The sequence below is a fragment of the Triticum aestivum genome, chromosome 5A, assembly GCF_018294505.1.
Source record: "Triticum aestivum cultivar Chinese Spring chromosome 5A, IWGSC CS RefSeq v2.1, whole genome shotgun sequence".
In the NCBI taxonomy this organism is placed as follows: Eukaryota; Viridiplantae; Streptophyta; class Magnoliopsida; order Poales; family Poaceae; genus Triticum; species Triticum aestivum.
This window is the reverse complement of record NC_057806.1, coordinates 98111197-98117089: the sequence shown is the minus strand read 5'-3', so window position 1 is coordinate 98117089 and position 5893 is coordinate 98111197.

Sequence of the window (5893 nt, the reverse complement as noted above, 5' to 3'; positions counted from 1 at the left end):
TTGGTTTTATGCTTTAGAGACGGCTGCATTCACGTTAAATAGGGCACCATCGAAATCCGTTGAGACGACACCATATGAACTATGGTTTGGCAAGAAACCCAAGTTGTCGTTTCTTAAAGTTTGGGGCAGCGATGCTTATGTGAAAGAGCTTCAACCTGATAAGCTCGAACCCAAATCGGAGAAATGTGTCTTCATAGGATACCCAAAGGAGACTGTTGTGTATACCTTCTATCACAGATCCGAAGGCAAGATATTTGTTGCTAAGAATGTATCCTTTCTAGAGAAGGAGTTTCTCTCGAAAGAAGTGAGTGGGAGGAAAGTAGAACTTGATGAGGTAACTGTACCTTCTCCCTTATTGGAAAGTAGTTCATCACATAAGTCAGTTCCAGTGATTCCTACACCAATTAGTGAGGAAGTTAATGATGATGATCATGAAACTTCTGATCAAGTTACTACCAAACCTCGTAGGTCAACCAGAGTATGATCCGCACCAGAGTGGTATGGTAATCCTATTTTGGAGGTTATGTTACTTGACCATGACGAACCTACGAACTACAAGGAAGCGATGATGGGCCCAGATTCCAAAAAATGGCTTGAGGCCATGACATGTGAGATGGGATCCGTGTATGATAACAAAGTGTGGACTTTGGTTGACTTGCCCGATGATCGGCAAGCCATAGAGAATAAATGGATCTTCAAGAAGAAGACTAACGCTGACGGTAATGTTATTGTCTACAAAGCTCGACTTGTTGCGAAAGGTTTTCGACAAGTTCAATGAGCTGACTACGATGATACCTTCTCACCCGTAGCGATGCTTTAGTCCGTCCGAATCATGTTAGCAATTGACACATTTTATGATTATGAAATTTGGCAAATGGATGTCAAAACTGCTTTCCTTAATGGATATCTTAAAGAAGAGTTGTGTATGGTGCTAACAAAGTGTGCAAGCTGCAACGATCCATTTATGGGCTGGTGCAAGCATCTCAGAGTTGGAATATACGCTTTGATAGTGTGATCAAAGCATATGGTTTTATACAAACTTCTGGAGAAGCCTGTATTTACAAGAAAGTGAGTGGGAGCTCTGTAGCATTTCTGATATTATATGTGGATGACAATCGGAAATGATATTGAATTTCTGAATAGCATAAAAGGATACTTGAATAAGAATTTTAAATTTTTCAATGAAAGACCTCGGTGAAGCTGCTAATATATTGGGCATCAAGATCTATAGAGATATGTCAAGATGCCTAATTGGACTTTCACAAAGCACATACATTGATAAAGTTTTGAAAGAAAGGGTTCTTGCATGTGTTACAAGGTGTGAAGTTGAGTCAGACTCAATGGCCGACCACTGTAGAAGGTAGAGAAAATGAAAGTAATTCCCTATGCCTCAACCATAGGTTCTATCATGTATGCAATGTTGTGTACCAACCCTGATGTGTGCCTTGCTATTACTTTAGGAGGGAGGTACCAAATTAATCCAGGAGTGGATCACTGGACAACGGTCAAGAACATCCTAAAATACCTGAAAAGGACTAAGGATATGTTTCTCATTTATGGAGGTGACAAAGAGCTCGTCGTAAATGATTACGTCGATGCGAGCTTTGACACTGATCCGGATGACTCTAAGTCACAAACCGGATACATATTTTTATTGAATGGTGGGGCTGTTAGTTGGTGCAATTCTAAGCAGAGCGTCGTGGTGGGAACTACGTGTGAAGCGGAATACATAGCTGCTTCGGAAGCAGCAAATGAAGGAGTCTGGATGAAGGAGTTCATATCTGATCTAGGTGTAATACCTAGTGCATCGGGTCAATTGAAAATATTTTGTGACAATACTGGTGCAATTGCCTTGGCAAAGGAATCCAGATTTCACAAGAGAACCAAGCACATCAAGAGATGCTTCAATTCCATCCGTGATCAAGTCAAGGAGGGAGACATAGAGATTTGCAAGATACATATGGATCTGAATGTTGCAGACCCGTTGACTAAGCCTCTCTCACGAGAAAAACATGATCAGCACCAAGACTCCATGGGTGTTAGAATCATTACGCTGCAATGTAGATTATTGACTCTAGTGCAAGTGGAAGACTGAAGGAAATATGCCCTAGAGGCAATAATAAAGTTGTTATTTATATTTCCTTATATCATGATAAATGTTTATTATTCATGCTAGAATTTTATTAAACGGAAACTTAGTAGAGGTGTGAATACATAGACAAACAGAGTGTCCCTAGTATGCCTCTACTTGACTAGCTCGTTGATCAATGATGGTTATGTTTCCTAGCCATGGACATGTGTTGTCATTTGATGAACGGTGTCACATCATCATAGAATGATGTGATGGACTAGACCCATCCGTTAGCTTAGAACTATGATCGTTTAGTTTATTGCTATTGCTTTCTTCATGACTTATACATGTTCCTATGACTATGAGATTATGCAACTCCCAAATACCGGAGGAGCACCTTGTCTGCTATCAAACGTCACAACGTAACTGGGTGATTATAAAGATTCTCTATAGGTGTCTCCGATGGTGTATGTTGAGTTGGCATAGATCAAGATTAGGATTTGTCACTCCGTGTATTGGAGAGGTATCTCTGGGCCCTCTTGGTAATGCACATCACTATGAGCCTTGCAAGCAATGTGAATAATGAGTTAGTCACGGGATGATGCATTACTAAACGAGTAAAGAGACTTGCTGGTGACGAGATTGAACTAGGTATGATGATACCGACAATCGAATCTCGGGCAAGTAACATACCGATGACCAAGGGAACAACGTATGTTGTTATACGGTTTGACCGATAAAGATCTTCGTAGAATATGTAGGAACCAATATGAGCATCCAGGTTCCTCTATTGGTTATTGACTGGAGATGAGTCTTGGTCATGTCCACACAGTTCTCGAACCCGTAGGGTCCGCATGCTTAACATTCGATGACGATATGTACTATGAGTTATGTTATTTGATGTACTGAAGGTTGTCCAGAGTCCCGGATGTGATCACTCGGACATGATGAGGAGTCTCGAAATGGTTGAGACATAAAGATTCATATATTGTATGGCTACATTCGGACAGCGGAATGGTTCGGGTCGTTTTGGATAAGTTTCAGAGTACCGGGGGTTACCGGAAACCCCCCCGGGAAGTTATTTGGCCTCATGGGCCTAATGGTGGAAGAGAGGAGGCAGGACAAGGTGTGGCGCATGCCCGCCCCCTATCCCAAACCGAATTGGACTAGGGCTAGGGGGGCGGCCCCCCTTTCCTTCTCTTCTTCCTCTCCTTCCTTCTTCTCCTACTTGTACTAGGAAATGGGGAAACCTACTCCTACTAGGAGTAGGAATCCTCCCCTTGGGCGCGCCCCTTGAGGCCGGCCCTCCTCCTCCACTCCTTTATATACGGGGGAGGGGGACACCCCATAGACACACAAGTTGATCTTTAGCCGTGTGCGGTGCCCCCCTCCATAGTTTTACACCTCGGTCATATTGTCGTAGTGCTTAGGCAAAGCCCTGCATCGGTAACTTCATCATCACCGTCAATACGCCGTCGTGTTGACAGAACTCACCCTCGGCCTCAGCTACATCAAGAGTACGAGGGACGTCACCGAGCTGAACGTGTGTAGATCGCAGAGGTGCCGTGCGTTTGGTACTTGGTCGGTTGGATCGCGAAGACGTTTGACTACATCAACCATGTTACTGAACGCTTCCTCTTTCGGTCTACGAGGGTATATAGACACACTCTCCCCCTCGTTGCTATGCATCTCCTAGATAGATCTTGCGTGATCGTAGGAAAATTTTGAAATACTGTGTTCCCCAACAAGAGGTGCCCCAAGTAGGCCAAATCCTACTAGGGGTCTCCCCCAAGCCGCGCCCCCCTTTCCTTTTTAGGTGAGCGGGGAAAGGCTGGGGAGGGAGGCCCCCCTTTCTTTTCTCCCATGAGAAGGGGGAGGCAGGAGGGGCTAACCTTCTCCCCTTTCCTTCCCTAGGTCCGGTGGCCAGGGAGAGGGGCACGCCAGCCCCCTTGTGGGCTGGTCTGTCCCCCCTTGGCCCGTTAGGCCCATACACCTACCGGGGGTGTTCGGGACCCCTTCCGTCGACCCAATGACTACCCGGTGAACTCCAAAACCCTTCCGGTATCCGAATACCATCATCCTATATATCAATGTTTACCTCCGGGCCATTCCAGAGCTCCTCGTCATGTTCGTGATATCATCCGGGACTTCGAACAACATCCGGTCACCAAATCATATAACTCATATAACACTATATCGTCAACGAACGTTAAGCGTGCGGACCCTACAAGTTCGAGAACTATGTAGACATGACCGAGACACCTCTCCGGTCAATAACCAATAGCAGAACCTGGATGCCCATATTGGCTCCTACATATTCTACGAAGATCTTTATCAGTCAAACCATATGACAACATACGTGATTCCCTTTGTCCATCTATATGTTACTTGCCCGAGTTTTGATATGTTCATACCTAGTTCAATCTCGTTACCGGCAAGTCTATTTGCTCATTCCATAATACATCATCTTGCAACTAACTCCTTAGTCACTGTTGGTGTCAAAACCGGCGGATCTTGGGTAGGGGGTCCCGAACTGTGCGTCTAAGGCGGATGGTAACAGGAGGCAGGGGACACAATGTTTTACCCAGGTTCGGGCCCTCTTGATGGAGGTAAAACCCTATGTCCTACTTGATTAATATTTATGATACCGGAGAGGCTAAACCCTAGAAGCTAGCCTATGGTATGATTGTATGTTGTCCTACGGACTAAAACCCTCCGGTTTATATAGACACCGGAGAGGTTAGGGTTACACAAGGTCGGTTACAAAGGAGGAGATACACATATCGGTATTGCCTAGCTTGCCTTCCACGCCAAGTAGAGTCCCATCCGGACACGGGACGAGGTTTTCAATCCTGTATCTTCATAGTCTAACGGTCCGGCCAATAGAGATAGTCCAGCTGTCCGGAGACCCCCTAATCCAGGACTCCCACAGTAGCCCCTGAACCAGGCTTTCAATGACGATGAGTCTGGCGCGTAGTATTGTCTTCGGCATTGCAAGGCGGTTTCCTCCTCCGAATATACCACGAAAGAATTTGAATATAAGGATAGTGTCCGACCCTGCAAAATAGGTTCCACATACCACTGTAGAGAGAATAATATTTCCACAAATCCAATTTGCTGACTTGTTTTGGCAACACGACATTATGTCACGGCCCGTGATTATTCGAACAGTTTCCTTTAACTAGCCCCGCACATAACGCGAGGCAGTTTTTTGACACGTCTTGTCAAAGCAGAGATCGTGTCCCCTTATCATGGAATTCTCATCAATACGGGTGTGGGTAACCCAACCGTGCCATCGATTACGGCGCTTGGGGGAGAAGTGAGTTTTACCAGGCTAGTGGGGACGCATAGTTTCGTCCGCCCATATAAAGGGATAAGGATTTACCTTTTCATTCACGCCTTCTTCCTCCTTTGCTCATCCACCTTCGCACACTTGAGCTCCAGCGCCCAAGTTCGCACTTCCCACCTCGACCTTCTCCAACCATGTCCGGAGTGGGAGGCAGGTGGATGGTCTCCTCCGTCACGGAGGGACACGTCAAGAAGCTGAGGAGAGCCGGATACTTGCCCGACGACATCGCGCACTGGCTCCGAGAGGAGGGGCAGCTCATCCCCACCCCCAGGCCCCATGAGAGGGTAGTGTTCCTCACCCATTTCCTCCACGGACTGGGATTTCCTCTCCACCCATTTGTCCGGGGGCTCATGTTATACTACGGCCTGGATTTCCATGATTTGGCCCCGAACTTCATCCTCAACATCTCGGCGTTTATCATCGTGTGCGAGGCTTTCCTCCGCATCAAGCCCCACTTCGGCTTATGGCTGAAG